This window comes from Heptranchias perlo, unplaced genomic scaffold, assembly GCF_035084215.1.
Source record: "Heptranchias perlo isolate sHepPer1 unplaced genomic scaffold, sHepPer1.hap1 HAP1_SCAFFOLD_65, whole genome shotgun sequence".
Lineage (NCBI taxonomy): Eukaryota > Metazoa > Chordata > Chondrichthyes > Hexanchiformes > Hexanchidae > Heptranchias > Heptranchias perlo.
The window spans coordinates 3095278-3109980 of NW_027139677.1; positions in this window are offsets into that span (position 1 = coordinate 3095278).

A 14703-nucleotide genomic window follows, 5' to 3' on the forward strand; every position below is an offset into this window, starting at 1 on the left:
CACAAAAAGTTCTTGTATTTTAAGATAAAATCTTACTCTATTAAGGAAAAAACTTCCAGCTTGCTGAAATATGTTCATTTGCTGAAAACCATCAAAACCACGAAAAGTTCTTGTATTTGAAGATAAAATCTTTTTGCTTTGAAGAAGAAAGATCTAGCTGACTGAAATAAGTTCATTAGATGAAAACCAACAAAAATTGACAAGAGCCATGAAAAGTTCTTGTATTTTAAGATAAAATCTTACGCTATTAAAGAAAAAACTCCCAGCTCGCTGAAATATGTTCATTTGCTGAAAACCAACAAAACCACGAAAAGTTCTTGTATTTGAAGATAAAATCTTTTTTCTTTGAAGAAGAAAGATCTAGCTGACTGAAATAAGTTCATTAGATGAAAACCAACAAAATTTGACAAAAACCACGAAAACTTCTTGTATTTTAAGATAATATCTTACGCTATTAAAGAAAAAACTTCTGGCTCGCTGAAATATGTTCATTTGCTGAAAACCAACAAAACCACGAAAAGTTCTTGTATTTGAAGATCAAATCTTTTTGCTTTGAAGAAGAAAGATCTAGCTGACTGAAATAACTTCATTAGATGAAAACCAACAAAAATTGACAAGAACAAGAAAAGTTCTTGTATTTTAAGATAAAATCTTACTCTATTAAGGAAAAAACTTCCAGCTCGCTGAAATATGTTCATTTGCTGAAAACCATCAAAACCACGAAAAGTTCTTGTATTTGAAGATAAAATCTTTTTGCTTTGAAGAAGAAAGATCGAGCTGACTGAAATAAGTTCATTGGATGAAAACCAACAAAAATTGACATGAACCACGAAAAGTTCTTGTATTTTAAGATAAAATCTTAGGCTATTAAAGAAAAAACTTCCAGCTCGCTGAAATCTGTTCATTTGCTGAAAACCATCAAAACCACGAAAAGTTCTTGTATTTGAAGATAAAATCTTTTTGCTTTGAAGAAGAAAGATCTAGCTGACTGAAATAAGTTCATTAGATGAAAACCAACAAAAATTGACAAGAACCACGAAAAGTTCTTGTATTTTAAGATAAAATCTTACTCTATTCAGGAAAAAACTTCCAGCTCGCTGAAATCTGTTCATTTGCTGAAAACCATCAAAACCATGAAAGGTTCTTGAATTTGAAGATAAAATCTTTTTGCTTTGAAGAAGAAAGATCCAGCTGACTGAAATAAGTTCATTAGATGAAAACCAACAAAAATTGACAAGAACCACGAAAAGTTCTTGTATTTTAAGATAAAATCTTACTCTATGAAGGAAAAAACTTCCAGCTCGCTGAAATATGTTCATTTGCTGAAAACCATCAAAACCACGAAAAGTTCTTGTATTTGAAGATAAAATCTTTTTGCTTTGAAGAAGAAAGATCTAGCTGACTGAAATAAGTTCATTAGATGAAAACCAACAAAAATTGACAAGAACCACGAAAAGTTCTTGTATTTTAAGATAAAATCTTACTCTGTTAAAGAAAAAACTCCTAGCTCGCTGAAATATATTCATTTGCCGAAAAACAACAAAACCGCGAAAAGTTCTTGTATTTGAAGATAAAATCTTTTTGCTTTGAAGAAGAAAGATCGAGCTGACTGAAATAAGTTCATTGGATGAAAACCAACAAAAATTGACAAGAACCACGAAAAGTTCTTGTATTTTAAGATAAAATCTTACTCTGTTAAAGAAAAAACTCCTAGCTCGCTGAAATATATTCATTTGCCGAAAAACAACAAAACCGCGAAAAGTTCTTGTATTTGAAGATAAAATCTTTTTGCTTTGAAGAAGAAAGATCGAGCTGACTGAAATAAGTTCATTGGATGAAAACCAACAAAAATTGACAAGAACCACGAAAAGTTCTTGTATTTTAAGATAAAATCTTACTCTGTTAAAGAAAAAACTCCCAGCTCGCTGAAATATATTCATTTGCTGAAAAACAACAAAACCGCGAAAAGTTCTTGTATTTGAAGATAAAATCTTTTTGCTTTGAAGAAGAAAGATCTAGCTGACTGAAATAAGTTCATTGGATGAAAACCAACAAAAATTGACAAGAACCACGAAAAGTTCTTGTATTTTAAGTTAAAATCTTACGCTATTAAAGAAAAAACTCCCAGCTCGCTGAAATATGTTCATTTGCTGAAAACCAACAAAACCACGAAAAGTTCTTGTATTTGAAGATAAAATCTTTTTTCTTTGAAGAAGAAAGATATAGCTGACTGAAATAAGTTCATTAGATGAAAACCAACAAAATTTGACAAAAACCACGAAAACTTCTTGTATTTTAAGATAATATCTTACGCTATTAAAGAAAAAACTTCTGGCTCGCTGAAATATGTTCATTTGCTGAAAACCAACAAAACCACGAAAAGTTCTTGTATTTGAAGATAAAATATTTTTGCTTTGAAGAAGAAAGATCCAGCTGACTGAAATAAGTTCATTAGATGAAAACCAACAAAAATTGACAAGAACAAGAAAAGTTCTTGTATTTTAAGATAAAATCTTACTCTATTAAGGAAAAAACTTCCAGCTCGCTGAAATATGTTCATTTGCTGAAAACCATCAAAACCACGAAAAGTTCATGTATTTGAAGATAAAATCTTTTTGCTTTGAAGAAGAAAGATCTAGCTGACTGAAATAAGTTCATTCGATGAAAACCAACAAAAATTGACAAGAACCACGAAAAGTTCTTGTATTTTAAGATAAAATCTTAGGCTATTAAAGAAAAAACTTCCAGCTCGCTGAAATCTGTTCATTTGCTGAAAACCATCAAAACCACGAAAAGTTCTTGTATTTGAAGATAAAATCTTTTTGCTTTGAAGAAGAAAGATCTAGCTGACTGAAATAAGTTCATTAGATGAAAACCAACAAAAATTGACAAGAACCACAAAAAGTTCTTGTATTTTAAGATAAAATCTTACTCTATTCAGCAAAAACCTTCCAGCTCGCTGAAATATGTTCATTTGCTGAAAACCATCAAAACCACGAAACGTTCTTGTATTTGAAGATAAAATCTTTTTGCTTTGAAGAAGAAAGATCTAGCTGACTGAAATAAGTTCATTAGATGAAAACCAACAAAAATTGACAAGAACCACGAAAAGTTCTTGTATAAAATCTTACTCTGTTAAAGAAAAAACTCCCAGCTCGCTGAAATATGTTCATTTGCTGAAAACCATCAAAACCACGAAAAGTTCTTGTATTTGAAGATAAAATCTTTTTGCTTTGAAGAAGAAAGATCTAGCTGACTGAAATAAGTTCATTAGATGAAAACCAACAAAAATTGACAAGAACCACGAAAAGTTCTTGTATTTTAAGATAAAATCTTACTCTGTTAAAGAAAAAACTCCCAGCTCGCTGAAATATATTCATTTGCTGAAAAGCAACAAAACCGCGAAAAGTTCTTGTATTTGAAGATAAAATCTTTTTGCTTTGAAGAAGATAGATCTAGCTGACTGAAATAAGTTCATTGGATGAAAACCAACAAAAATTGACAAGAACCACGAAAAGTTCTTGTATTTTAAGTTAAAATCTTACGCTATTAAAGAAAAAACTCCCAGCTCGCTGAAATATGTTCATTTGCTGAAAACCATCAAAACCACGAAAAGTTCTTGAATTTGAAGATAAAATCTTTTTGCTTTGAAGAAGAAAGATCGAGCTGACTGAAATAAGTTCATTCGATGAAAACCAACAAAAATTGACAAGAACCACAAAAAGTTCTTGTATTTTAAGATAAAATCTTACTCTATTAAGGAAAAAACTTCCAGCTTGCTGAAATATGTTCATTTGCTGAAAACCATCAAAACCACGAAAAGTTCTTGTATTTGAAGATAAAATCTTTTTGCTTTGAAGAAGAAAGATCTAGCTGACTGAAATAAGTTCATTAGATGAAAACCAACAAAAATTGACAAGAGCCATGAAAAGTTCTTGTATTTTAAGATAAAATCTTACGCTATTAAAGAAAAAACTCCCAGCTCGCTGAAATATGTTCATTTGCTGAAAACCAACAAAACCACGAAAAGTTCTTGTATTTGAAGATAAAATCTTTTTTCTTTGAAGAAGAAAGATCTAGCTGACTGAAATAAGTTCATTAGATGAAAACCAACAAAATTTGACAAAAACCACGAAAACTTCTTGTATTTTAAGATAATATCTTACGCTATTAAAGAAAAAACTTCTGGCTCGCTGAAATATGTTCATTTGCTGAAAACCAACAAAACCACGAAAAGTTCTTGTATTTGAAGATCAAATCTTTTTGCTTTGAAGAAGAAAGATCCAGCTGACTGAAATAAGTTCATTTGATGAAAACCAACAAAAATTGACAAGAACAAGAAAAGTTCTTGTATTTTAAGATAAAATCTTACGCTATTAAAGAAAAAACTCCCAGCTCGCTGAAATATGTTCATTTGCTGAAAACCAACAAAACCACGAAAAGTTCTTGTATTTGAAGATAAAATCTTTTTTCTTTGAAGAAGAAAGATCTAGCTGACTGAAATAAGTTCATTAGATGAAAACCAACAAAATTTGACAAGAACCACGAAAAGTTCTTGTATTTTAAGATAAAATCTTACTCTGTTAAAGAAAAAACTCCCAGCTCGCTGAAATATGTTCATTTGCTGAAAAACAACAAAACCGCGAAAAGTTCTTGTAATTGAAGATAAAATCTTTTTGCTTTGAAGAAGAAAGATCGAGCTGACTGAAATAAGTTGATTGGATGAAAACCAACAAAAATTGACAAGAACCACGAAAAGTTCTTGTATTTTAAGATAAAATCTTACGCTATTAAAGAAAAAACTCCCAGCTCGCTGAAATATGTTCATTTGCTGAAAACCAACAAAACCATGAAAAGTTCTTGTATTTGAAGATAAAATCTTTTTTCTTTGAAGAAGAAAGATCTCGCTGACTGAAATAAGTTCATTGGATGAAAACCAACAAAAATTGACAAGAACCACGAAAAGTTCTTGTATTTTAAGATAAAATCTTAGGCTATTAAAGAAAAAACTTCCAGCTCGCTGAAATCTGTTCATTTGCTGAAAACCATCAAAACCACGAAAAGTTCTTGTATTTGAAGATAAAATCTTTTTGCTTTGAAGAAGAAAGATCTAGCTGACTGAAATAAGTTCATTAGATGAAAACCAACAAAAATTGACAAGAACCACGAAAAGTTCTTGTATTTTAAGATAAAATCTTACTCTATTAAGGAAAAAACTTCCAGCTCGCTGAAATATGTTCATTTGCTGAAAACCATCAAAACCACGAAAAGTTCTTGTATTTGAAGATAAAATCTTTTTGCTTTGAAGAAGAAAGATCCAGCTGACTGAAATAAGTTCATTAGATGAAAACCAACAAAAATTGACAAGAACCACGAAAAGTTCTTGTATTTTAAGATAAAATTTTACTCTAATAAGGAAAAAACTTCCAGCTCGCTGAAATATGTTCATTTGCTGAAAACCATCAAAACCACGAAAAGTTCTTGTATTTGAAGATAAAATCTTTTTGCTTTGAAGAAGAAAGATCTAGCTGACTGAAATAAGTTCATTAGATGAAAACCAACAAAAATTGACAAGAACCACGAAAAGTTCTTGTATTTTAAGATAAAATCTTACTCTATTCAGGAAAAAACTTCCAGCTCGCTGAAATATGTTCATTTGCTGAAAACCATCAAAACCACGAAAAGTTCTTGTATTTGAAGATAAAATCTTTTTGCTTTGAAGAAGAAAGATCTAGCTGACTGAAATAAGTTCATTCGATGAAAACCAACAAAAATTGACAAGAACCACGAAAAGTTCTTGTATTTTAAGATAAAATCTTACTCTATTAAGGAAAAACTTCCAGCTCGCTGAAATATGTTCATTTGCTGAAAACCATCAAAACCACGAAAAGTTCTTGAATTTGAAGATAAAATCTTTTTGCTTTGAAGAAGAAAGATCGAGCTGACTGAAATAAGTTCATTCGATGAAAACCAACAAAAATTGACAAGAACCACAAAAAGTTCTTGTATTTTAAGATAAAATCTTACTCTATTAAGGAAAAAACTTCCAGCTTGCTGAAATATGTTCATTTGCTGAAAACCATCAAAACCACGAAAAGTTCTTGTATTTGAAGATAAAATCTTTTTGCTTTGAAGAAGAAAGATCTAGCTGACTGAAATAAGTTCATTAGATGAAAACCAACAAAAATTGACAAGAGCCATGAAAAGTTCTTGTATTTTAAGATAAAATCTTACGCTATTAAAGAAAAAACTCCCAGCTCGCTGAAATATGTTCATTTGCTGAAAACCAACAAAACCACGAAAAGTTCTTGTATTTGAAGATAAAATCTTTTTGCTTTGAAGAAGAAAGATCTAGCTGACTGAAATAAGTTCATTCGATGAAAACCAACAAAATTTGACAAAAACCACGAAAACTTCTTGTATTTTAAGATAATATCTTACGCTATTAAAGAAAAAACTTCTGGCTCGCTGAAATATGTTCATTTGCTGAAAACCAACAAAACCACGAAAAGTTCTTGTATTTGAAGATCAAATCTTTTTGCTTTGAAGAAGAAAGATCCAGCTGACTGAAATAAGTTCATTAGATGAAAACCAACAAAAATTGACAAGAACAAGAAAAGTTCTTGTATTTTAAGATAAAATCTTACTCTATTAAGGAAAAAACTTCCAGCTCGCTGAAATATGTTCATTTGCTGAAAACCATCAAAACCACGAAAAGTTCTTGTATTTGAAGATAAAATCTTTTTGCTTTGAAGAAGAAAGATCTAGCTGACTGAAATAAGTTCATTAGATGAAAACCAACAAAAATTGACAAGAACCACGAAAAGTTCTTGTATTTTAAGATAAAATCATAGGCTATTAAAGAAAAAACTTCCAGCTCGCTGAAATCTGTTCATTTGCTGAAAACCATCAAAACCACGAAAAGTTCTTGTATTTGAAGATAAAATCTTTTTGCTTTGAAGAAGAAAGATCTAGCTGACTGAAATAAGTTCATTAGATGAAAACCAACAAAAATTGACAAGAACCACGAAAAGTTCTTGTATTTTAAGATAAAATCTTACTCTATTCAGGAAAAAACTTCCAGCTCGCTGAAATATGTTCATTTGCTGAAAACCATCAAAACCACGAAAAGTTCTTGTATTTGAAGATAAAATCTTTTTGCTTTGAAGAAGAAAGATCTAGCTGACTGAAATAAGTTCATTCGATGAAAACCAACAAAAATTGACAAGAACCACGAAAAGTTCTTGTATTTTAAGATAAAATCTTACTCTATGAAGGAAAAAACTTCCAGCTCGCTGAAATATGTTCATTTGCTGAAAACCATCAAAACCACGAAAAGTTCTTGTATTTGAAGATAAAATCTTTTTGCTTTGAAGAAGAAAGATCTAGCTGACTGAAATAAGTTCATTAGATGAAAACCAACAAAAATTGACAAGAACCACGAAAAGTTCTTGTATTTTAAGATAAAATCTTACTCTGTTAAAGAAAAAACTCCCAGCTCGCTGAAATATATTCATTTGCCGAAAAACAACAAAACCGCGAAAAGTTCTTGTATTTGAAGATAAAATCTTTTTGCTTTGAAGAAGAAAGATCGAGCTGACTGAAATAAGTTCATTGGATGAAAACCAACAAAAATTGACAAGAACCACGAAAAGTTCTTGTATTTTAAGATAAAATCTTACGCTATTAAAGAAAAAACTCCCAGCTCGCTGAAATATGTTCATTTGCTGAAAACCAACAAAACCACGAAAAGTTCTTGTATTTGAAGATAAAATATTTTTACTTTGAAGAAGAAAGATCCAGCTGACTGAAATAAGTTCATTAGATGAAAACCAACAAAATTTGACAAAAACCACGAAAACTTCTTGTATTTTAAGATAATATCTTACGCTATTAAAGAAAAAACTTCTGGCTCGCTGAAATATGTTCATTTGCTGAAAACCAACAAAACCACGAAAAGTTCTTGTGTTTGAAGATAAAATCTTTTTGCTTTGAAGAAGAAAGATCCAGCTGACTGAAATAAGTTCATTAGATGAAAACCAACAAAAATTGACAAGAACAAGAAAAGTTCTTGTATTTTAAGATAAAATCTTAGGCTATTAAAGAAAAAACTTCCAGCTCGCTGAAATCTGTTCATTTGCTGAAAACCATCAAAACCACGAAAAGTTCTTGAATTTGAAGATAAAATCTTTTTGCTTTGAAGAAGAAAGATCTAGCTGACTGAAATAAGTTCATTGGATGAAAACCAACAAAATTTGACAAAAACCACGAAAACTTCTTGTATTTTAAGATAATATCTTACGCTATTAAAGAAAAAACTTCTGGCTCGCTGAAATATGTTCATTTGCTGAAAACCAACAAAACCACGAAAAGTTCTTGTATTTGAAGATAAAATCTTTTTGCTTTGAAGAAGAAAGATCCAGCTGACTGAAATAAGTTCATTAGATGAAAACCAACAAAAATTGACAAGAACAAGAAAAGTTCTTGTATTTTAAGATAAAATCTTACTCTATTAAGGAAAAAACTTCCAGCTCGCTGAAATATGTTCATTTGCTGAAAACCATCAAAACCACAAAAAGTTCTTGTATTTGAAGATAAAATCTTTTTGCTTTGAAGAAGAAAGATCTAGCTGACTGAAATAAGTTCATTCGATGAAAACCAACAAAAATTGACAAGAACCACGAAAAGTTCTTGTATTTTAAGATAAAATCTTAGGCTATTAAAGAAAAAACTTCCAGCTCGCTGAAATCTGTTCATTTGCTGAAAACCATCAAAACCACGAAAAGTTCTTGAATTTGAAGATAAAATCTTTTTGCTTTGAAGAAGAAAGATCTAGCTGACTGAAATAAGTTCATTGGATGAAAACCAACAAAATTTGACAAAAACCACGAAAACTTCTTGTATTTTAAGATAATATCTTACGCTATTAAAGAAAAAACTTCTGGCTCGCTGAAATATGTTCATTTGCTGAAAACCAACAAAACCACGAAAAGTTCTTGTATTTGAAGATAAAATATTTTTGCTTTGAAGAAGAAAGATCCAGCTGACTGAAATAAGTTCATTAGATGAAAACCAACAAAAATTGACAAGAACAAGAAAAGTTCTTGTATTTTAAGATAAAATCTTACTCTATTAAGGAAAAAACTTCCAGCTCGCTGAAATATGTTCATTTGCTGAAAACCATCAAAACCACGAAAAGTTCTTGTATTTGAAGATAAAATCTTTTTGCTTTGAAGAAGAAAGATCTAGCTGACTGAAATAAGTTCATTCGATGAAAACCAACAAAAATTGACAAGAACCACGAAAAGTTCTTGTATTTTAAGATAAAATCTTAGGCTATTAAAGAAAAAACTTCCAGCTCGCTGAAATCTGTTCATTTGCTGAAAACCATCAAAACCACGAAAAGTTCTTGTATTTGAAGATAAAATCTTTTTGCTTTGAAGAAGAAAGATCCAGCTGACTGAAATAAGTTCATTAGATGAAAACCAACAAAAATTGACAAGAACCACGAAAAGTTCTTGTATTTTAAGATAAAATCTTACTCTATTCAGGAAAAAACTTCCAGCTCGCTGAAATATGTTCATTTGCTGAAAACCATCAAAACCACGAAACGTTCTTGTATTTGAAGATAAAATCTTTTTGCTTTGAAGAAGAAAGATCTAGCTGACTGAAATAAGTTCATTAGATGAAAACCAACAAAAATTGACAAGAACCACGAAAAGTTCTTGTATAAAATCTTACTCTGTTAAAGAAAAAACTCCCAGCTCGCTGAAATATGTTCATTTGCTGAAAAACAACAAAACCGCGAAAAGTTCTTGTAATTGAAGATAAAATCTTTTTGCTTTGAAGAAGAAAGTTCCAGCTGACTGAAATAAGTTCATTGGATGAAAACCAACAAAAATTGACAAGAACCACGAAAAGTTCTTGTATTTTAAGATAAAATCTTACTCTGTTAAAGAAAAAAATCCCAGCTCGCTGAAATATATTCATTTGCTGAAAAACAACAAAACCGCGAAAAGTTCTTGTATTTGAAGATAAAATCTTTTTGCTTTGAAGAAGAAAGATCTAGCTGACTGAAATAAGTTCATTCGATGAAAACCAACAAAAATTGACAAGAACCACGAAAAGTTCTTGTATTTTAAGATAAAATCTTACTCTATTAAGGAAAAAACTTCCAGCTCGCTGAAATATGTTCTTTTGCTGAAAACCATCAAAACCACGAAAAGTTCTTGAATTTGAAGATAAAATCTTTTTGCTTTGAAGAAGAAAGATCTAGCTGACTGAAATAAGTTCATTCGATGAAAACCAACAAAAATTGACAAGAACCACGAAAAGTTCTTGTATTTGAAGATAAAATCTTTTTGCTTTGAAGAAGAAAGATCGAGCTGACTGAAATAAGTTCATTAGATGAAAACCAACAAAAATTGACAAGAACCACGAAAAGTTCTTGTATTTTAAGATAAAATCTTACTCTATTAAGGAAAAAACTTCCAGCTCGCTGAAATGTGTTCATTTGCTGGAAACCATCAAAACCACGAAAAGTTCTTGTTTTTGAAGATAAAATCTTTTTGCTTTGAAGAAGAAAGATCCAGCTGACTGAAATAAGTTCATTAGATGAAAACCAACAAAAATTGACAAGAACCACGAAAAGTTCTTGTATTTTAAGATAAAATCTTACTCTATTAAGGAAAAAACTTCCAGTTCGCTGAATTATGTTCATTTGCTGAAAACCATCAAAACCACGAAAAGTTCTTGTATTTGAAGATAAAATCTTTTTGCTTTGAAGAAGAAAGATCTAGCTGACTGAAATAAGTTCATTAGATGAAAACCAACAAAAATTGACAAGAACCACGAAAAGTTCTTGTATTTTAAGATAAAATCTTAGGCTATTAAAGAAAAAACTTCCAGCTCGCTGAAATCTGTTCATTTGCTGAAAACCATCAAAACCACGAAAAGTTCTTGTATTTGAAGATAAAATCTTTTTGCTTTGAAGAAGAAAGATCGAGCTGACTGAAATAAGTTCATTCGATGAAAACCAACAAAAATTGACAAGAACCACAAAAAGTTCTTGTATTTTAAGATAAAATCTTACTCTATTAAGGAAAAAACTTCCAGCTTGCTGAAATATGTTCATTTGCTGAAAACCATCAAAACCACGAAAAGTTCTTGTATTTGAAGATAAAATCTTTTTGCTTTGAAGAAGAAAGATCTAGCTGACTGAAATAAGTTCATTAGATGAAAACCAACAAAAATTGACAAGAGCCATGAAAAGTTCTTGTATTTTAAGATAAAATCTTACGCTATTAAAGAAAAAACTCCCAGCTCGCTGAAATATGTTCATTTGCTGAAAACCAACAAAACCACGAAAAGTTCTTGTATTTGAAGATAAAATCTTTTTTCTTTGAAGAAGAAAGATCTAGCTGACTGAAATAAGTTCATTAGATGAAAACCAACAAAATTTGACAAAAACCACGAAAACTTCTTGTATTTTAAGATAATATCTTACGCTATTAAAGAAAAAACTTCTGGCTCGCTGAAATATGTTCATTTGCTGAAAACCAACAAAACCACGAAAAGTTCTTGTATTTGAAGATAAAATATTTTTGCTTTGAAGAAGAAAGATCCAGCTGACTGAAATAAGTTCATTAGATGAAAACCAACAAAAATTGACAAGAACAAGAAAAGTTCTTGTATTTTAAGATAAAATCTTACTCTATTAAGGAAAAAACTTCCAGCTCGCTGAAATATGTTCATTTGCTGAAAACCATCAAAACCACGAAAAGTTCATGTATTTGAAGATAAAATCTTTTTGCTTTGAAGAAGAAAGATCTAGCTGACTGAAATAAGTTCATTCGATGAAAACCAACAAAAATTGACAAGAACCACGAAAAGTTCTTGTATTTTAAGATAAAATCTTAGGCTATTAAAGAAAAAACTTCCAGCTCGCTGAAATCTGTTCATTTGCTGAAAACCATCAAAACCACGAAAAGTTCTTGTATTTGAAGATAAAATCTTTTTGCTTTGAAGAAGAAAGATCTAGCTGACTGAAATAAGTTCATTAGATGAAAACCAACAAAAATTGACAAGAACCACAAAAAGTTCTTGTATTTTAAGATAAAATCTTACTCTATTCAGCAAAAACCTTCCAGCTCGCTGAAATATGTTCATTTGCTGAAAACCATCAAAACCACGAAACGTTCTTGTATTTGAAGATAAAATCTTTTTGCTTTGAAGAAGAAAGATCTAGCTGACTGAAATAAGTTCATTAGATGAAAACCAACAAAAATTGACAAGAACCACGAAAAGTTCTTGTATAAAATCTTACTCTGTTAAAGAAAAAACTCCCAGCTCGCTGAAATATGTTCATTTGCTGAAAACCATCAAAACCACGAAAAGTTCTTGTATTTGAAGATAAAATCTTTTTGCTTTGAAGAAGAAAGATCTAGCTGACTGAAATAAGTTCATTAGATGAAAACCAACAAAAATTGACAAGAACCACGAAAAGTTCTTGTATTTTAAGATAAAATCTTACTCTGTTAAAGAAAAAACTCCCAGCTCGCTGAAATATATTCATTTGCTGAAAAGCAACAAAACCGCGAAAAGTTCTTGTATTTGAAGATAAAATCTTTTTGCTTTGAAGAAGATAGATCTAGCTGACTGAAATAAGTTCATTGGATGAAAACCAACAAAAATTGACAAGAACCACGAAAAGTTCTTGTATTTTAAGTTAAAATCTTACGCTATTAAAGAAAAAACTCCCAGCTCGCTGAAATATGTTCATTTGCTGAAAACCATCAAAACCACGAAAAGTTCTTGAATTTGAAGATAAAATCTTTTTGCTTTGAAGAAGAAAGATCGAGCTGACTGAAATAAGTTCATTCGATGAAAACCAACAAAAATTGACAAGAACCACAAAAAGTTCTTGTATTTTAAGATAAAATCTTACTCTATTAAGGAAAAAACTTCCAGCTTGCTGAAATATGTTCATTTGCTGAAAACCATCAAAACCACGAAAAGTTCTTGTATTTGAAGATAAAATCTTTTTGCTTTGAAGAAGAAAGATCTAGCTGACTGAAATAAGTTCATTAGATGAAAACCAACAAAAATTGACAAGAGCCATGAAAAGTTCTTGTATTTTAAGATAAAATCTTACGCTATTAAAGAAAAAACTCCCAGCTCGCTGAAATATGTTCATTTGCTGAAAACCAACAAAACCACGAAAAGTTCTTGTATTTGAAGATAAAATCTTTTTTCTTTGAAGAAGAAAGATCTAGCTGACTGAAATAAGTTCATTAGATGAAAACCAACAAAATTTGACAAAAACCACGAAAACTTCTTGTATTTTAAGATAATATCTTACGCTATTAAAGAAAAAACTTCTGGCTCGCTGAAATATGTTCATTTGCTGAAAACCAACAAAACCACGAAAAGTTCTTGTATTTGAAGATCAAATCTTTTTGCTTTGAAGAAGAAAGATCCAGCTGACTGAAATAAGTTCATTTGATGAAAACCAACAAAAATTGACAAGAACAAGAAAAGTTCTTGTATTTTAAGATAAAATCTTACGCTATTAAAGAAAAAACTCCCAGCTCGCTGAAATATGTTCATTTGCTGAAAACCAACAAAACCACGAAAAGTTCTTGTATTTGAAGATAAAATCTTTTTTCTTTGAAGAAGAAAGATCTAGCTGACTGAAATAAGTTCATTAGATGAAAACCAACAAAATTTGACAAGAACCACGAAAAGTTCTTGTATTTTAAGATAAAATCTTACTCTGTTAAAGAAAAAACTCCCAGCTCGCTGAAATATGTTCATTTGCTGAAAAACAACAAAACCGCGAAAAGTTCTTGTAATTGAAGATAAAATCTTTTTGCTTTGAAGAAGAAAGATCGAGCTGACTGAAATAAGTTGATTGGATGAAAACCAACAAAAATTGACAAGAACCACGAAAAGTTCTTGTATTTTAAGATAAAATCTTACGCTATTAAAGAAAAAACTCCCAGCTCGCTGAAATATGTTCATTTGCTGAAAACCAACAAAACCATGAAAAGTTCTTGTATTTGAAGATAAAATCTTTTTTCTTTGAAGAAGAAAGATCTCGCTGACTGAAATAAGTTCATTGGATGAAAACCAACAAAAATTGACAAGAACCACGAAAAGTTCTTGTATTTTAAGATAAAATCTTAGGCTATTAAAGAAAAAACTTCCAGCTCGCTGAAATCTGTTCATTTGCTGAAAACCATCAAAACCACGAAAAGTTCTTGTATTTGAAGATAAAATCTTTTTGCTTTGAAGAAGAAAGATCTAGCTGACTGAAATAAGTTCATTAGATGAAAACCAACAAAAATTGACAAGAACCACGAAAAGTTCTTGTATTTTAAGATAAAATCTTACTCTATTAAGGAAAAAACTTCCAGCTCGCTGAAATATGTTCATTTGCTGAAAACCATCAAAACCACGAAAAGTTCTTGTATTTGAAGATAAAATCTTTTTGCTTTGAAGAAGAAAGATCCAGCTGACTGAAATAAGTTCATTAGATGAAAACCAACAAAAATTGACAAGAACCACGAAAAGTTCTTGTATTTTAAGATAAAATTTTACTCTAATAAGGAAAAAACTTCCAGCTCGCTGAAATATGTTCATTTGCTGAAAACCATCAAAACCACGAAAAGTTCTTGTATTTGAAGATAAAATCTTTTTGCT